General features: G+C 43.6%; 1 long non-coding RNA gene across 2 annotated transcripts; it reads right to left on the bottom strand.

Annotated features, from left to right (window-relative positions):
- Positions 1 to 72: 72 nt before the first annotated feature.
- On the bottom strand, positions 73 to 19153 carry LOC147582977 (uncharacterized). 2 transcript variants are annotated; one of them, XR_015244197.1, is made up of 3 exons: positions 17322 to 19153; positions 16803 to 16947; positions 73 to 518 (listed from the first exon to the last, which is right to left on the bottom strand). It is a non-coding gene; the product is annotated as an uncharacterized LOC147582977 (long non-coding RNA). The 2 variants fall into 2 exon arrangements; XR_015244196.1 differs by lacking the exon at positions 73 to 518 and having other exon boundaries at positions 16107 to 16947.
- Between the last annotated feature and the right edge of the window lie 91 nt (positions 19154 to 19244).

Raw genomic sequence — 19244 nt, 5'->3', positions numbered from 1 at the left:
CGGGGTGGAACCTGGGAATGTGGGGCGGGGCGGGGCTCCCGGTCCCTCCGCGGAGCTTGGCAGGAAGAACACGTGTCCTTAGAGGAGCTCCAGGGAGAAGGGCAGTTCGTAAAACCAGCCCCATAAGAGGAGGGTTGAGGTCGAAGCAGCAGAGGGGACTGAGCCAGTTCTGTTAATGGGAAAAGAAGGGAAAGTGGCTCTTGAGTCTGCTCTTTGTTCGTGGGCTTCTCAGTTTTTGTGTGTGTGTATGAGCAAATAAAAGTTTGCATTTTTCCCCCTGGGTTAAAACATATTGAGCTGGGGAGCGGGGATGAATATGCAGTAAAGGTAATCCAGACCTAAGAGTTCTGGAAGCTGCTCCCCACGGTTTCATCTGCGAACAGACCATCAGTTGCTTGTCCAAACTTTGTCTCATGTTGTTTATTGCTCTTGTGATTTTCAGCAAAGGTGCAATACCAGGTAGGCAATCTAGTGGCTTACATATATCTAAATATGGTCCAAGTTTTCCCTCTTGACAACTGAAAAGAAGAAAATTAGGTTAAAATAATTTTTGTAAAAAAAAAAAAATAATTTTTGTATGCCAAACCTGTGGTTTGAGATTTCTTCCACATGTGAGGATTAGTATGCCCAAAGAATTAAAGAAGACAAATTGGGGAGGGGAGAGGACTGTAGTCCAGGAGAATTTTTCTGTGTATACAGATTACGTTAGGAAGAAAGAAAGCTGGCTACTTACAGGCTTTATCATTTAGACCATTTTAATTTAAAAATTTTTATTGAATTCCTATCAATCTGATGGTTCTCTCAATTTTGTAGGGCAGAAAGACATTCTGCAACTAAGTATACACTGAGTGACTTATTAGAATGCTATTATTGTAGAATATTGAATAATTCAATATCATTTTATTTTTATGTATTTTTTAATTCCAGTATATTGAACAGTGTTGTATTAGGTGTATAATATAGTAAATCAACAATTCTATACACAACATGATTCTCATCACCTAGAGCCCACCCAGAATTTTTGTCTTTCATGGCAATTTTCTACAGATCTATATTTTAAAGAAGTTTTTTCAATGTTTACTTTTGAGAGAGAGAGAGAGACAGAACATGAGTGGGGGAGGAGGGGAGAGAGAGAGAGAGAGAGAGAGAGATGAAGACACAGAATCCGAAGCAGGCTCCAGGCTCTGAGCTGTCAGCACGGAGCCCAGTGCAGGGCTCGAACTCACAAACTGCGAGATCATGACCTGAGCTGAAGTCCGATGATCAACCAACTGAGCTACCCAGGCACCCCTCTATAGATCCATATTAAACTGAGAGGAAAGAGAGCCCCATGTGCCTGGATGTGGGACAAATACAACCAATTTCACTAAGAATCTCTATTGACACAAGGTATGAAAGGAAACGTTTCAAAATGCAGTATGAACATCTGTGTGTGTGTGTGTGTGTGTGTGTGTGTAGTCAGTATCACATTACTTGTGAAACTAAACACATTCCTTTTTTATTTTTTTTTTTCAAAAAAATAATTTTTTTTTTTTGACAGAGAGAGACAGAGCATGAACGAGGGAGGGGCAGAGAGAGAGGGAGACACAGAATCGGAAACAGGCTCCAGGCTCTGAGCCATCAGCCCAGAGCCCGACGCGGGGCTCGAACTCACGGACCGCGAGATCGTGACCTGGCTGAAGTCAGACGCTTAACTGACTGCGCCACCCAGGCGCCCCCACATTCCTTTTTTAAATGTTTACTTATTTTTGAGACAGAGAGAGACAGAGCACAAGTGGAGGAGAAGAGAGAGAGAGAGAGAGAGAGGGAGACACAGAATCTGAAGCAGGCCAGACTCTGAGCAGGCCAGACTCTGAGCTGTCAGCACAGAACGAGATGCGGGGCTCAAACTCACAAACAGAGATATCATGACCTGAGCCAAAGTCGGATGCTTAACTGACTGAGACACACAAGGGCCCCTAAATACATTCTGTTTTAAAGCATTTGTAGTATAGGGGTGCCTGGGTGGCTCAGTGGGTTAAGCTTCCATGTCTTAATCTCAGTGTTGGGAGTTCAAGCCCCACACTGGGGAATTCATTTCCACAAATACCTGCTTATTCAGCCAGATATTGTAACCAGAGATACACCTGTGTGTAATTTCCTATCCTACATTTTAAACTTAATATTACATTATAATCATTTTTCCCATACTGTTATCTTGTCTTCCTAGAGAACTGTGCTTTCTCTTGAAGGGTCTGCCTTTAACTAAGAAGATGAGAGATGGAGAAGAGGTCCTGGGCCCACACTCAGGACGCTGTTAGTTGCCTGAGAAAATACCCACCATACTCCTTCAATTCATTCTGTGCATTGTTAGGACACTGTACTTAGATTCTATCATTGCATTTTAGGGTATAACGATATTTCAGCAGCTGCAGATGAGACTGCTTTTGATATGTTTCAAAATAGGGAAACATTCACACATGCAGGTGTGGCCAACCATTGAAAGTAAGGCCAAGTTGACATTTTTTTTGGCAGGAGGTTGTCTGTGACAAGACATTCTTTCCAAGTTTACAGAAAGAGGTAACTGGCACAGTTATTTCTTGGTTAAGCCAATGGTCTTGGCCACTATTTCTCATTGTTCCAAGGTGAAGGAATTCTTAAGATGGTTTAAGAGTCAAACTAAGATTATTCCCTTAGTATTTAAATTTTGCTGTCACCAAATGCTAGAAGGTTCCAGGCATTTGGTAGCTGTTACTAAAAAGACATTACTGGTATTTGTGGAAATTAAACAGTAAGAGTTAGGGGTGCCTGGGTGGCTCAGTCAGCTGGGCATCTGACTTTGGCTCAGGTCATGATCTTGCGGTCTGTGAGTTCAAGCCCTGCATCGGGCTCTGTGCTGATAGCTTGGAGCCTGGAACCTGGTTCGGATTCTGTCTCCATCTCTCTCTGCCCCTCCTCCACTCTCACTGTGTCTCTCTCTCTCTCTCAAAAATAAAATAAAAACATAATAAATAAATAAACAAACAGGAAGAGTTAAATTAAAGATATAATAAGTTTATATTACAGACAAAAACTACTGTATTTGTTGTGAAAGGGTAGGAGTAGAGGCTCTGGAGTTATATTACATGGTCTTGAGGTTAGACCCGACCACTTTATTCACTCATTCAATATTTATTAAGTACCTACTATGTGCCAAGTAGTTATCAGTGTGCAATCTTCCATGTGCTTTGTAATATTTTATGCTATTTTAAAGTACATTTTATTTTTTTATTTTTTTATTTTTTTTAATGCTTATTTATTTTTGTGCGAGAGAGACAGAGCATGAGTAGGGGAGGGGCAGAGAGAGGAGACACAGAATCTGAAGCAGGCTCCAGGCTCCGAGCTGTCAGAACAGAGCCTGATGCCGGGCTCAAACCCACTAACCGTGAGATCATAACCTGAGCTGAAGTTGGACACTTAACTGACTGAGCCACTCAGGTGCCCCCAAAGTACATTTTAAAAATTTCAAATTCCTACTGTTCATTGCAAATATATGGGAGTACAATTGATTTTTTGTATTGACCTTGAAGAATGCAGCCTTACTAAACTCACAATAGTTTTGGTAGCTTTGTTGTAGATTCCATTGGATTTTCTACATAAATCATATCCTCTGTGAATAAAGACAGTTTACTTCTTTTTCATTATAGATGCCTCTCATTTCTTTGCCTTTCCTTATTCCACTGGCCAGAACCTCCAGTACAATGTTGGAAAGAAGTAGTAAGAGTGAATATCCTTGTCTTGTTCCCGATTTTAGGGAAATAATTCAGCCTTTCCCATTATAGGATGTTAGCTATAGATTTTTAGTAGATGCCCTTTATCAGGTTGAGGAAGTTCCCTTCTGATTTCTAGTTTCCTGGAAGTTTTTTGTTTTTTAATTAGGAATGGTTTTTCTTCTTTAGTCTTTTCATATAGATTATTATATTGATTTTCTTTTTTTATGTTTATTTTTGAGAGAGAGAGAGAGAAAGTACAAGTGGGGAGGGGCAGAGAGAGGGGGACACAGAGGATCCAAAATGGGCTCTGCACTGACAGCAGAGAGCCCGATGCTGGGCTCGAATTCATGAACCACAAGATCATTACCTGAGCCAAAGTCTGATGCTTAACCAACTGAGCCACCCCGGTGCCCCAATATAGTGATGGATTTTCAAAAATTAAACCAACCTTGCATTCCTGAGACAAACTGCACTTGGTCATGATGTATTATCATTTTTACATATTGTTGGATTTCATTTACTAAAATTTTATTGAATTTATACATCTATGTAAAAGGGATATTTTTGATGTCACATAATGTTGGCCTCATAGAATTAATTGGGAAGTGTTTGCTCTCAGTTTTTTGGAAGAGTTTTGATATATTTTTCTTTCTTAAATGTTTGATAAAATTCTCTAGTGAAGTTTTCTTTGTGGGAAAGATTGTAAGCATAAATTCAATTCCTTAATAGACATAGGGCTATTCAGGTTTTCTATTTCTTCTTGGGTGAGCTTTGATAGTTAATGGGAATTTCCCCATTTCACATAAGCTATCAAATTGATTGGCATAAAGTACATAATATTCTTTTCTTATATGTTAAGTAACTATAGAATCTGTAGTGAGGTCACCTCTCAATGCTATGTTGATAATTTTTGTCTTCTCTCTTTTTTTTATTAGTCTGGCTAGAGATTTATAAATTTTATTGGGCTTCTCAAAGAATCAGTTTTTGGTTGCATCGATTTTTCTTTTCTGTTCCACTGATTTCAGCTCTAATATTTATTTCTTTTCTTCAGCTTACTTCAGGTTTCATTTACCTTTTTTTTTCCCTCCAGTTTCTTAAGGTGGAAGCTAAGGTCATGGCTTGGTGGCCTTTCTTCTTTTCTAATATAGGCATTTTGTGCTACAAACTTCCCTCTAATTATAGCTTTAGACCATGAATCGGGCAGGTGGTGATGGTGGATATAGGAGAGTCTACACAAGGAACTAGAACACAAAGGATGGGAAACATAACACAACTTGGATGCATAGTGAGAGGCATTCCATGTAAGGGGAGCCCATGCAAAGAACTGGAACGTGGAGAATTTGGAGAAAAGCAGGTTATTTAGTATAGCTGAGATATAGCCACAGGAGGTACGGCAAGGGATGAAGCTGAAGAAGACAGAGCCAGATAATAAAAGGCTTTGGGGGCACCTGGGTGGCTCAGTCAGTTAGGCACCTGACTGGTTTTGGCTCAGGTCACGATCGCACAGTTTCGTGGGTTAGAGCCCCATGTCTGGCTGTGCGCTGATAGTGCACAGCCTGCTTGGGATTCTGTGTCTCTCATTCTCTCTCTGCCCTTCCCTATTCGTGCTGTCTCTGTTTCTGTCAAAATAAATACAGAAACTGTAAAAAAAAAAAAAAAAAAAAAAAAAAAAAGGCCCTGGCCTGATGGCAATGAAGAGTGAGTAAAGAATTTTAAGCAGGGGAGTAGCATGATAATGTTTGCATTTTATAAAGATACTCCGGTGATCATGTGGAAGTAGAGAAGCACCCAGAGTCAGAAACACCAGATAGAAGGTGGTCTTGGAGCACCTGGGTGGCTCAGTCAGTTAAGCATCCAACTCTTGTATCAGCTTCATTGATGATCTCACAGTTCATGATTTCAAGCCCCATGTCAGGCTCTGAGGTGCCAGTGTTGAGCCTGCTTGGGATTCTCTCTCCCTCTCTCTCTGCCCCTCATGCATGCACGAGCGCTCTCTCTCTCCTCTCTCAAAATAAATAAACTTCCCTTGGGAATGAGATTAGTGTCCTTATAAAAGAGATCCCAGACCCTAACCTCGAGGCCCCAGTGACAGACTGACATCTAGGGATCAGGAAGCGGTCCTCACCAGATGTGGAATCTGCTGATGCCTTGGTCTTAGACTTGTAGCCTCTGAACTGTGAGAAATAAGCTTCTGTTTTTCATAATCCACCCAGTCTGTGGAATCCTGTGATGGTAGCCCGAATGGACCAAGACAGGACACGATTCACATTGTATTCCCTGTCGGTTGTGATCCACCATTTACATTCACTTAGATTCCAATGTTAACAGTACTTCCTCAGTTGTGTGCAGAGTGGCCCTGAGGTTTCTTTATGATGTCTTTACAAATGTTCAAGAAGAGTAGATGATAAGCCATGACCTAATCACCTCTCAAAGGCTCTGCTTCCTAATACCATCACATTGGGCATTAGGATTTAACGTATGAAATGGTGGGAGAGGGTGGACGGGGACACAGACATTCAGTCAATAACATACTCCCTTGAGTTGGGCAGTCCATGGCCCTGTCTTTGCTGAAGCACAGTAGAAAAAGCAAAGCTCCCTGTGAAAGGAACTGATTTTGCAGTCTTGCCATCTAGTGCTCAAACCTAATACACACTCTGTAGATGGTATTTTGACATAATCTCTAAGGAATTCTGTTGAAAAAAATAAGTCTATGGCAGTAGACTTGATACATTAAATTGACCCACTCAGGGATTTGTCCATCACCTTGTTCTCACTGCTCTGGTGAGATGTCCAGTTGAGCTAACAAGCTACCGATAGGCAATAAAGAAAAGCCACTGGTGGGGGGTGGTGCCCGGCTTTGGCTCAGGTCATGATCTCATGGTCTGTGGGTTCCAGCCCCACATTGGGCTCTGTGCTGATGGCTCAGAGCCTGAAGCCTGCTTCAGATTCTGTGTCTCCCTCTCTCTCTCTGCCCCTCCCCTATTTACACTCTCTCTTTCTCTCTCTCTCTCAAAAATAAATAAACATTTAAAACATTAAAAAAAAAAAAAAAAAGAAAACCCATTGGAACATACAGTCACTTCCAGTGAGGGAAGTCTTTGGCCACTGGTGAATGAGAAAGTTAATTTCACAAGTCTTTTGTTCACTGATATTTTAATATGGAATGATTTACTGTGGCTTTTTTTTTTAAACCACAGAAGCTTGTACATCTGAAACTAATGTAACAATGTATGTCAACTATACTTTAATGAAAGAAAAGGAGAACCTGGGTGGCTCATTTGGTTAAGCGGCCAACTCTTGGTTTAGCCTCAGGTCATGATCTCGTGGTTTGTTCATTCAAGCTCCACACTGGGCTCTGTGCTAACAGCACAGAGCCCTGAGTGGGATTCTCTCTCTCCTTCTGTCTTTGTCCCTCCCCTGCTCATGCACTCTCTCAAAATAAATACACTTTATAAATAAATAAATAAAATAAAACTTCTCACACAAAAACATTATAGTGATTTAAGTCCTAGAGATAGTTCACTTACATGATTTTAAGCAGCATAGAATAGTTGGTAATTTGTAAAAATCAGCATCATGTTTTGATCCTCTAAAAAAAGCTGCAGTTGCATTTAGGTGAATTACATTAAATTGCTATAAATGCTGATCTCATTGCCATTGTATGGAAAGCTCTAAAGAGAAACATATTCTGTAGGCTTTAATTTCATGAATGAGCTATGGCTTCTCCATTTGGTTAATCAAAATATTCTGAAATTGCTTGGAGGCATTTGGATAAGCCATATTATATCTGTTGTATAACTATGTAGGGATCATAAAACAATAAGCTCTCTTCCATTTTCACAGCACTTGGATGTACCCATGAAAGTAACTTTTTTGTAAACAAAATGAGATTTAAATTCTAAGTTGGATATCTATGTCTTGTACATAAGGAAATTATTATCAGCCAATGTAAAGCTGAAACATTTCAATGAACAGATTAAGGTTATCAAACATCTGTTATTAAATTAATGTTTTAAAGGAGTATCTGGGTGACTCAGTCAGTTGTGCGTCCTACTTCTGCTCAGGTCATTATCTTGCAGTCCGTGAGTTCGAGCCCAGTGTCAGGCTCTGTGCTGACAGCTCAGAGCCTGGAGCCTCCTTTGGATTCTGTGTCTCCCTCTGTCTCTCTGCCCCTCCCCCGCTTGCACTCTGTCTCTGTCTCTCTTAAAAATAAACACTAAAAAAAATAATAATGTTACATAAAGCATAACACAATGGGACAACCTACATACTTCAAAAAGCTTTGTGGGGTACCTGGGTGGCTCAGTCGGTTCAGCATCCGATTTTGGCTCAGGTCATGATCTCATGGTTTGTGAGTTCAAGGCCCACGTCCGGCTCTGTGCTGACAGCTCAGAGCGTGTAGCCTGCTTTGGATTCGGTGTCTCCCTCTCTCCTTGCCCCTCCCCTACTCACACTCTGTCTCTCTCTCTCTCTCTCTCTCAAAAATAAATAAGACATTAAAAAAATGTTAAAAAGCTTCATTATAACTTGAGAGAGAAAAGTTCGGTTTTTGTTTTGTACAGTTTTGTATTTTTTAATGATTTTTTGCCAATGGCCCTGAAACACCAGCAAGACACAGAAAGTATTTTAAGCTGCTACCTTTTGATCCAGGTTGCTGTAGGTTTTGTGCGCAGGGTCTCTGGGTAGAATCCCTGTGCATGCAACTCTGGAGATGAATCTATGCGTATCCTCATAGGCTTAAGCAAACTGAGTGGTTGCTTGGCCAGTCTTTGCACAGAACTCTTCCCTTGCCTTTGAATTCCGACTTTGAAAATCTGTGTCCTAGGGACTATGGCTATCTGACCTTCTCCAAAGCATCTTGTGGAGGAGAAAGTGACTTCTCCTCTCTAGCACCTAAGTAAATCACAGCCTTTCCTGTACAACAATAAGGATTCAGCTTCTTGAACTTCAGGGAGGTTGTTAATTTTGTCCCCAGATTATTACTGGCATTGACCCTGAATACATGATATACCAAAGTATATGGCAATCAAAATAAGGATGCCAGGACTTGGGCAGATTCCCCATAAAGAACAGAGAGGAAATGACCCAGATGCCTCAGATCCTCTCAACTATGTTACAGTCACATTTTCAGCTTATGACTGGTGTCAAAGGGAGACTTTGGGATAAGGCTTATTGTATAAAAGCAGAAACTTATATTTATTTATTTTTTTTAAAGAATGGCTTCCCAGGCCTTTATCCGCCCCCCCCCCCCCCCCCAGTTTATTTATTTATCTGGAGGGCAGAGATGACGTCTTGGTCACCTCTTAGGGTTTTTGTCCTGTTTTTGATATCAGCTTTATAAATCAAACAGTGAATAAACCAACATCTCTTATTCCTTTCTAGAAGAGCAATGAGCCCTCTTTTCTAGTTCAGTCACTTCCATTCCCCAACCCCCCCCCCCCCCCGCCCATACCAAGGAGACTAAGAGAAGGGATTTGTATAATCTCAGTACAGCGTCTCAAATGCCAGTGCGATTGCCCCAAAACAGCCACGCTCTGGTCTCTTCAAATCCACAAGCTCACCAGCATGGGAGTTAACTGTCTTTTCTGTCTCCTTTCCCCTGGATCCCCAAAGAGCAAGTGGCTCTTGCCCATTTCAGTCTGGGGTATCGCGACTGGTTTGGGACTATCACCGTCTGAAGAGAGGTCACCGAGAGGTGGATTAGTTTCCTCCAACTTTACGTCCAAAAGCACATTCAGTGGTGCTAGAATTCCCATGTTTCACGAAAGGCACAAGATAACCGGGCGAGAGGAAATACAAACAAAAACCTAACCCCCTGACGACCCTGTGGTGCCGGGAAGGGAAAATAAAACGGTCAGCACTCCGAGGATGTAACCTTTACTTGGATTTGAGGCGCCGGTTTTGGTACACCTGTCACGTGACGAAAGAGCCCGGGATGGTAACATTTTGTGGTAGTAGGGGAGATACTACCCCAGGAGAAACGCTGGCAGGCATGCGCAGATGGTAGCCTCTAACCCAAGTATTAGGACTGTTGTGTTCAGAACAGGCCGTTCCAACCGTTCTCTAAGAGGCTGGACAACACGGTGCCAGGAAGGAGCGGAGGAAACGACTGGCTGCAGCTTAGGCAGCAGATGCCAGGAGACAGCGCGGTCGGGGCGGGGTCGGAGGAGGGGCGGGGTCGGGGGCGGGGCCGGCGGGGGGCGGGGCCGGCGGGGGAGCGCTGCGGTCTGAGGTTTACACTGCCTCCTTCCAGGGACCGGAATCTGCCTTCTTTCATAGACCACACGTGGACCGCTTTGTCGAAAATGCGCATTCCTTTCCTCCCTGGCTCTGTTAGCCTGTCCAGGCTGCGCTTCTATCAGCTTCTAGTCTACTCGGGCAGCAGCCACCCACTCGTCGTGTGTCGGGGCTCAGCTGAGATGACTGTTTCTCCAGGACCGCTTCCCTGGTCCCTCCAGGTTGGGTCAAGTGACCTTCCTGTGTGTTACCCTCACACTGCCGGTTTCCCTCTAGCCTGGCGCTTTTTCCACTTCACCATATCTGCCCGTTTACTCCTCTTTCTGCCCACTAGACTGTGAGTCTCCCGAGGGCAGGACAGTACCTGGCCATCTCGGTGCTGGGCAAACGCACAGGACTGCTTTTGTTTCTGGTGCTGCCCTTTGACTGGGTGTGATTTCCAAACCTCAGCCATGGCTGTCACACTTTGCCGTTGATGTTTATGATCTCAGCGAACTACTCCTAATACTATAGCATTAGATCACATTTATTTAAACGATTCCCAAATCTATAAGTCTATAGACTCACTTTTGGGGTTAATTTCAGTCATATATCCTCTTGCATATTACATGATCTCCTTTTGATCTTTTCTGCTTCTACACCGATTCGTGTTGTCAACTAAACCCTTTCGGTGAACTGTGTCGCCACCTTTTCCTTTCCTTCCTCTTTCTCTTCTCTTCCTTTCCTGAACAATTCAGTTCCAAAATCATTAAGTGGAGCCATTTAATGGTGTGGTGGGCATCCACACCAGCGGTGGATTCAAGCATGGGGGGAGGTCAGTCCAGAGCTCAGTGTCACACCCACAGTGGGGCAAGGAGGGCATCTGCTAAGGGCAGGGAGTGGCAGTGGCCAGGTGAGATGGGTTACATACAAGGGGATCGGTCAGATACATAACTATATTAAGGATAGTGGGAGCAAGGCTTCTCATTGTCGGAGACAGAGTTACAAATACGGGAAGGGACAAACTTGAATGGACCCTGTGGTGTTGGATTGAAATCGGCGGTATTGCTGGGGCGTCATTTTTAAAAAAGAGAAAGGGAAATGTGTAAATGTAAACATGTATGTGTTATGTGTATGTACGTCCTCACTCTAGGCACTGAGAGGGCCCCAGAGTAACAATGAACACTGCCGGTGGCAGATCTTGGCTTCTGATCCACTGCCCACTAAAAGGAACCAGGGGTCCCTGTTGAAATGTCAGCTCCAGCACTAGGACAGGGAAAAACGGAAGATGAGCCTGGAATAACTGTGCCAGAGAACAAAGGAAGTTGCTCAGGAATGATGGGAACATGTCAAAAAGACACAGAAAGAAGCCTGTGTAGGGCCCCCTTGTGGGCCAAACTTGGGAAAATTGGAGCATTAAAATAAATACTGACAGAAAGGAATTATAAACCACTGGATAAAATAAGACTAAAAGAACCTATGGGGCCACAGAGATATAAAATTTATACCTTAATCAATGGAGAATTCGATGAGGAATGGGATATTTACAAGGCTTCAAATACATCCCCACGAAATCACCACATAGTTAATAATCACAGAGAAGAAAACAAGCAACTTCACAGTGGAGAAGTCTGGCAGACACAACCTGGGTCAACTGATTAAGGTGAACATCATCAGTAACAGAACAAATTGAAATCCCGTGCTACCCAACAAGATGTGATGAGAATACAGCATCACTTCTTGTCCATCCTTCTGAAGGGAAATAACCTGAACTTAACCCTGAAGACTCATCAGGCACACTCAAACTGCGGGACATTCTACAAAGCAACTGTCCTGCATTCTTGAAAGGTATGAAGGTCCTGACAGCCTGAAGCTGTCTCTTTTTTCTAGAAACGTACCGAGGGCTGAAACAAGCAAGCTGCAACACCTGAATGTTTTTTTCTACCTGCCAAGTCCACAGTGCTACATGCTAGTATGTACACGGTCAGAGCCCCAAGATTCAACAGGTGACAGTTACTATTAACGAAGACTGTCAACTTCTCAGACCAAAACACTCATTGCTTTTCTCCATTCTACTTTCTCTAAGCAGCCAATTCCAGACTTTAGTCTCTATTACTTGCAACCCCCCCCCTTTCTGTTAGCTATCTCTATGTCTTTATTTTTTTAATGTTTTATTTTTATTTTTATTTTTTTGAGAAAGAGACAGAGTGTGAGTAGGGGAGTGGCAGAGAGAGAGGGAGATACAGAATCTAAGCAGGCCATAGACTCTGAGCTGTCAGTGCCGATCCTGACGCGGGGCTCGAACTCATGAACCATGAGATTGTGACCTAAGCCGAAGCCTGACGCTTACCGGACGGAGCCACCCAGGTGCCCCAATTAGGATTCTTTATTTTGTAAAAGAAAACTCAACCTGAAACACTTTAAACAAGAAGTAAATGTTTCTGGTTCACATAACTGAGGAGCCAGGGGCAGTATAAGTTCAGGCGCAGCCCACGCCAGGGCTCAAATGATGTTAACAGGAAGAGGTTTCCCTGTCTCTCAGTTCTGCTTCCATGTGTTGGCTGAGCAGTTCTTAGGGCCACATCCTTCCTCGTTCTGATCCAGCAGGAAGGAGGGTGTTTTTCCCCCATGTAAGTCACTTTCAAAGAATAAAGGAGTTATGACATGGTTTGCAAATAGTAAAATTGCGGGAGGTTTTCTCTTCTCCCTGCCTGAAAATTCTAAGAGAATGGAGAAACGGAATGATGTTCCCATACAGTTACACTCTTTCACTCCTATGTGGAAGACTTTCTGAATCGCTGCTGAGTCTTCAACAGGAAGTGGCTTCAAAATAAATATATGTGACTTCAAAAGTCATTGGATGGGTAGGTCAGGAAATCCTACTGATAAAGAAGGTTGCCATCTCATGAAAGCCTGGCCAGTCAGCAAACATAAAGAAGGAATGAATTGCTGGGACTTGCCTAGTCTTTGATTTCATGAATTACTCTCAATTTTTCAACAAAGCCCCATCATGCCTAGAAAGATCAGTCTCATAGATACTCCTTATAACATGCGTGAAGGGTTCCTTCGGATGCTCATCCAGATCTTCCTCCTGTGCTCAGAAACAGACGACTACATCATCAAAGGACCCTGTCGCCTGGCCCCACAAACACACTTGCCTTTGTCGCACGATGGCTCCACACCTGTCCTCATCAGAAATATTTAGACACCTTCTACATTTGTTCGTCTCAGATAAGGAGTTCGTGGATCTTGAGAAGCCACACTTTTCAATATGTACGACAGGCACGGCTTGCAACGATTTTGCTGGTCCTTTTTCTGCAAGTTAACCTATACTTCACCCAAACCAGATGTGCCCCCTGGCAGAGGTAGAATATTGAATACATAGGTTCTTGTTTTAGAAGAAGGATCTGTGTGTCATGGGGCAACTCGTAAAGCAGTCATGGGAAATGCCACAGACACTCACTTGTAACTAGAGAAACACAACTTGAAATGAGTAGTTTGAATCAATCAAATGAACATTTGAGGGGCGCCTGGGTGGCGCAGTCGGTTAAGCGTCCGACTTCAGCCAGGTCACGATCTCGCGGTCCGTGAGTTCGAGCCCCGCGTCGGGCTCTGGGCTGATGGCTCAGAGCCTGGAGCCTGTTTCCGATTCTGTGTCTCCCTCTCTCTCTGCCCCTCCCCCGTTCATGCTCTGTCTCTCTCTGTCCCAAAAATAAATAAACGTTGAAAAAAAAAATGAACATTTGAGCACATACCACAGGACACAGTCATGTCAACGTGGTAGTGTGTGATGAAGTATGCACAGAACTGCCTTCAACATTTTCTGTGATTCAAACACTCATGCGTTTAGGAGAAAGAAATACAGAAAGTTACATCTGCAGAGGTTTCTACATTTGGTACTGTGTTGCTCCACTAAAATGAAATTTAAACTGAACACTGATTATTTGGCCCAAGAACACATTACAAGTGTCAGAACACCAATTATCTTTAGCACCATAAAATCAGATAGTCACTTTACCTAGAAGAAAGTGACAAAGGGGAACAAGGAAAATGTCTGAAAGCTGGATATGTCTGATAACCTGGAAAATGTGGAACAGAAGCTAATTAGGCAGTCACAACCCAAGAGAAGCAATATTGTGAATTTTATTAATATTTGTTAAAGGAAACAAGTTCTAATAGGTATTTGTTGAAGGGAAGGAAGGAAGGAAGGAAGGAAGGAAGGAAGGAAGGAAGGCAGGCATAGAACTGAAACTCAGGAAACCAAAGTCGTATTATCTGTCACGTGGAGGAAGTCACTTCAATCTCTGTAACTCGCTTTACTCACCCATAAAATGAGTGAGTTAGATTACAATCACTAAGGATTCTATTTTTAATACTTTTTTCTTCTTTCTTTCTTTTTTGCATCAGTGAAAAAGGCAGTAAGAAATTAATTGCCATGTTTCTTGGGAAACATTGTTTCAAATTAGGCTAAGTATCGGAAATTGAGTTACTGTCACCCCGGGGGTCTTTGAAAACCTTGAAACTAAAATAAGACTTAGGACCATCATTACCATTTTCTTAAGAACTACTAGAGTGACGGTCCCTATCACTGCAATTTAGAGTTGTACTATCTATCATACGTCCCCCCGTCCCCCTGTAGGGCTTCTTTCCTTTTCTCAGCCATCATTTCCTCTGTTCTTTCTCCTATTTTGCACCTCATCAACACGCAAACTCAGCTTCAGGGAAACTAGAACTCTCAGCCCAGGGCTGACTGTAGATTCAGTAGCTATGTGTAGGGCTCTACGTTCATTAATTCATTGATTGATTCAACAAGCGTTCGGAGAGCGCCCACTGGGGCCATACACTGGATGGGTAAGAAGAGAAAAAAATCAGTCTCTACTTCAAGGAACTCAGTTCAGGGCTGAGCGCACGGATTTGTCTGCACGGCCCTCTCCGGATACCCAAAACACAAGCTCAGGTTGGAGGGCTGGGCCAGGGCTGCAGATTCCACCGTCCGACTTTCTCGGAGGGCGCCTCCTACTGGCTGGAACCGCACCAGCAGGCCACCCTGGGACCGAGAGCCAACCTCTCTGCCCGGCCGAGATGTCACGGCTCACACCTGATGCTGCACCTAAAGCAACTGCGTGATCCAACACCCCAGGCTGGTTCCAGCCGGAGTCTCGCTTCCGTCCGGCACCAATTGCCCCTTCCTGATGCCCAGTCACTGCGGCAGCCCCCATCCCCACCCACCCCACACACTGCCACCAGGAAATCTGGGCGGTCGACCTCTGGGGGCGGCGCCTGCCCCGGCGGCGGCCGTCGCCCTGGAGATACGCAAGGCACCCGGGAAATGTTGCCTTTCCTGCGCCCGAATTCGGCCCCCACAGTGCCGCCTGCGGGCAGAAGGAGCAGATTGCTCTGGGAGCGTCGGCAGCTCTGTGCATCCTTTAACAGCATCCGGATCTCCCCTGCTCTCCGGACTGGGAGAACTGGAATTGCACTCCACAGCTCTGACCCTTCCTCCTTTGGAGGCTACACAAGGTTAGATCCAAGACTGACCGGCATATAAGTCATGGAATTGGACCGTGCATAACGTTCCTTTTTCTGCCTCAATTTTTCCTGACCCAAATTGCCCCTCTTCAAAATGAAATTGTGAGTCATTGCACCCCTCCACCCACCTTTCCACCACTCACTTACTCACCATGGTGGTTTTCACCGTTCCGTCGTTTCAGGAAAGGTCTGGACTGCCTTGGGCTCAGAACAAGTCCTTTAGCTTCTATGAGGAGCTTGGGGGTGGGCGGAGGTGATAAGGGAGGCAAACTGAGGAAGGTACTCTAACGATGAGTAAAGGCTAGTTAGTAATGTTCGTTATGTAGATTTCTCTGGTGCTGTCTCCAGGCCGCTAGAGTCTAATGTTGTCTCTGGATTAACTTTTGTCCTTCCTGTTAAGTAGGCATCGGTAGAAACCAATGGGCGATTTCCCAGGCACAGCTTTGGAAATTGACGTCCTGCTTTTAGGCAAATGGGGGGAAGGCAGGAAACTTGTATCTGCTTCCTTTCCATTGCTTTCCTTATGCCAAAGTGGCATATTTGGGGGTGGCATATTCTACTACTATTCAATGGTCAGATGACCCAGCTAGCACTCGCCAGCAGGAGTGTTTGTAAGTTAAGGATGTAATGTGGAGGCTGTTATTTTTTATTTATTTTGAGAGAGAGAGAGTCAGGGAGGGGTAGAGAGAAAGGAAGACAGAGGATCCAAAGAGGGCGTCAGCAGCAAGGCCAATGTGGGGCTCTAATTCATGAACCATGAGATCATGGCCTGAGCCAAAGTCAGACGCTCAATGTACTGGGCCACCCAGATGCTCCGTTCCATTTCATTTTAAAACTTCTGATGACAGGGGCACCTGGGTGGCTCAGTCAGTTAAGCATGAAACTTCGGCTCAGGTCATGATCTCACAGCTCATGAGTCCAAGCCTCACATTGGGGCTCTGAGCTGACAGTTCAGAGCCTGGAGCCTGCTTCAGATTCTGTGTCTCCCTCTCTCCCTGCCCCTCCTCGCTCATGCTCTGTCTCTTTCTCGAAAACAAATAAACATTAAAAAAAATTTTTTTAACGTTAAAAAAAATTTCTGATAACAAACTGTCCTTTGTCAATTATACCTAAAAGTTTCTGGATCTGTAGTTATTTAATCACTCCAAACTGCTCTTGTTAAGTTGATGAAAACCTCCCCCGCAAACTTGCTTGGTAAAGAGTAAGGCAGTGAATTACATTCAGTCTGAAACATGTTTGTGTTTTATCCCTAATCATTTTGTTCTTATAATCATAAAGGGTTTCCATTAATTCTGTGCTTTTCTTCCCTATTAAAAAAAAAAATACCTTTCATTACTCTTTTGGTCTCTTCCAGGTGCTAATAATCTCCTTACGCCTGTGTGATTTTGTCCTCAGTAGTTGGTGTTTTTTTTTTTCTGTTCTCTTTCTTTGTAATCTTCTTTCGTATTTTGAAAATGTTTTCCCCTCTCTTCTGCAACAAATTAATTGGTTTAGTAACTGTACTGGTTTTATTACTTTAAGCACTTGGTATTTCTCATGCACAGAATATGAATTCCCTGAGTTTCCAATTAAGTTTGGTGGAAGGATCCCTGCCCTCGTACCTGGGGACCCACAAAGAGTCCCAACCCAGCCACTAACTATGGGTGAGACATTTACTATACCTTTGGTTTCCTCCTCTGTAACATTAGAGATTGGAATAAAAAACCTTCCTGCTCCTTATAATGCTAAAATTTGGAATTTAGAATTATAAATTATTCTATATATTTATTATATTCCTTATATATTTATCTCTATATAAAGTCTAAAAAGAATTGAAAGGAGTACTTGGGTTTAGTTGGATCTTACCTTTCTTCTTGACTTTCTCCAAGGCACCTCTAGTTTTTAACAATATTTTGAACACTCTGGATCTTTTACCATCTGTGAAATCCTGCAAGGGTAACAGGCAATAAGTGAGAACAGCAAACTAGAGGCTCCGGCCTTCGGTCTCCCATGAAACCTCTGCTGGGTTCCTGATCACATCCTGCTGGCAGGGTCCCCACCACGGGCATCCACCTTCTCTGCTTACATTGAGTCTAGCTCCACACGTCGAGGTTGGCTACTCTGTGAACACAACAGACATCACCGTGGCTCTGAGTGATTGTAAACCTGCCTAAATGATGTAATCTTTTAACGTTGTCAGTGACCTTTGCTGGTGTCCCACCACTTGAGGAAAGAGGGTACTCTTAAACCACATAAGAATTTATTCTGACTTAAAGGTCTGTTTTCTTTGCCCCATAAAACCTAAGACCTCTTTTCCTTGGATTCTCATGCTTTAAAAAAAAATTTTTTTTTAATTGACTTATTTATCCTGAGAGAGACAGAGACAGCTTGAGTGGGGGAGGAGTAGAGCGAGAGGGAGTGAGCATCCCAAGCAGGCTCTGCACTGTCAGCGCAGAGCCCAACACAGGACTCAAACCCACGGAACACTGAACTCATGACCTGAGTCGAAACCAAGATGCCAATGCTCAACTGATTACACCACCCAGGCTCCCCGGATTCTCATCCTTCTTAATGGACATAGGGCTGCTTTGCTGGAGCCAAAAGGGCTTTTCAGTAATGTTTTCCAAAATGAATCCTGCAGAACTCTATGTCCCCAAGGTCATAGTAAATGTTTTTGAAAAAGAAAGAATCCCGAGGTCAAATATATTCACAATTTAAGAATATACTATACATTAGGTATTCCTAATAGACTGCACGTGTGTGTGGTGGGGTGGAGGGAACGGAGGAAAACTGTTTTTACCTCAATTGGCCATGTGGTGCTTTTCTCTTTTTAAAAGTACACCTTTGGAGGGGTGCCTGGGCGGCTCAGTTGGTTAAGTGCCCGACTTCAGCTCAAGTCATGATTTCACAGTTCGTGGGTTCAAGCCCCATGTCGGGCTCTGTGCTGATAGTTCAGAGCCTGGAGCCTGCTTTGGATTCTGTGTCTCCCTCTCTCTCTGCTCTTCCCCCACTCATGCTCTGTCTCTCAAAAATAAACAATTAAAAAAAAAAAAAGTATACCTCTGGAGCCAGTGTTCCAGAGCACATCATCTGTGAAACATTGTTTTAATAGTGTTTGTTATAGGTTAGTTGCAGTCTCATTTTCTGTCATCCCTCCAAATTTCAGGTCAGCCATTCTTTACACGAAACATGAACCCTCTGAAAGTCAGGAATTCCTTGTCTGGAGTGCAATTCTGTCCCTAATGTACAAACATTCTGTGCTCCTGCCGTCTTCACCTCATGTAACAAGTGGGGTAATCTCCTGGACTTCTGTTTACTTTTAACATTTGCTTTCAAACTCCACACTAAATTGTTGTTGCCTGTACTGCTGCATGACAAAGCTGTCTAGCTTTATTTATTTTTTTCCTGAAGATTTTAAGTAATCTCCACACCCAATGTGGGGCTAGAACTCACAACCCCGAGATAGGTCGCATGCTCTGCTCACTGAGCCAGCCTGGTGCCCCTTGGCTTTATTTTGTCTTTACTCAGATTTAGTCACTGCTTAGATAGGCACTCTTGGTAATCTCCTTCACTGTCTTGGCTGTGAACAGCTTCTCTGTTCTGCAACTCCTAAACCTGTACCTCCTGTCCAAATCCATCTCTCATCTAAATTCTAACCCTATACATCTTAGCATCCTCGCTTTAAAAAAAAAAAAAATTGTTTAGGGGCGCCTGGGTGGCGCAGTCGGTTAAGCGTCCGACTTCAGCCAGGTCACGATCTCACGGTCCATGAGTTCGAGCCCCGCGTCA

The sequence above is a fragment of the Puma concolor genome, chromosome A2 (assembly GCF_028749965.1).
Source record: "Puma concolor isolate L17-30 chromosome A2, mPumCon1.1.hap2, whole genome shotgun sequence".
NCBI classification, from domain to species: Eukaryota; Metazoa; Chordata; class Mammalia; order Carnivora; family Felidae; genus Puma; species Puma concolor.
Note: the sequence above shows the minus strand (reverse complement) of the source record. Positions and strands in the feature narration are given on the sequence as shown.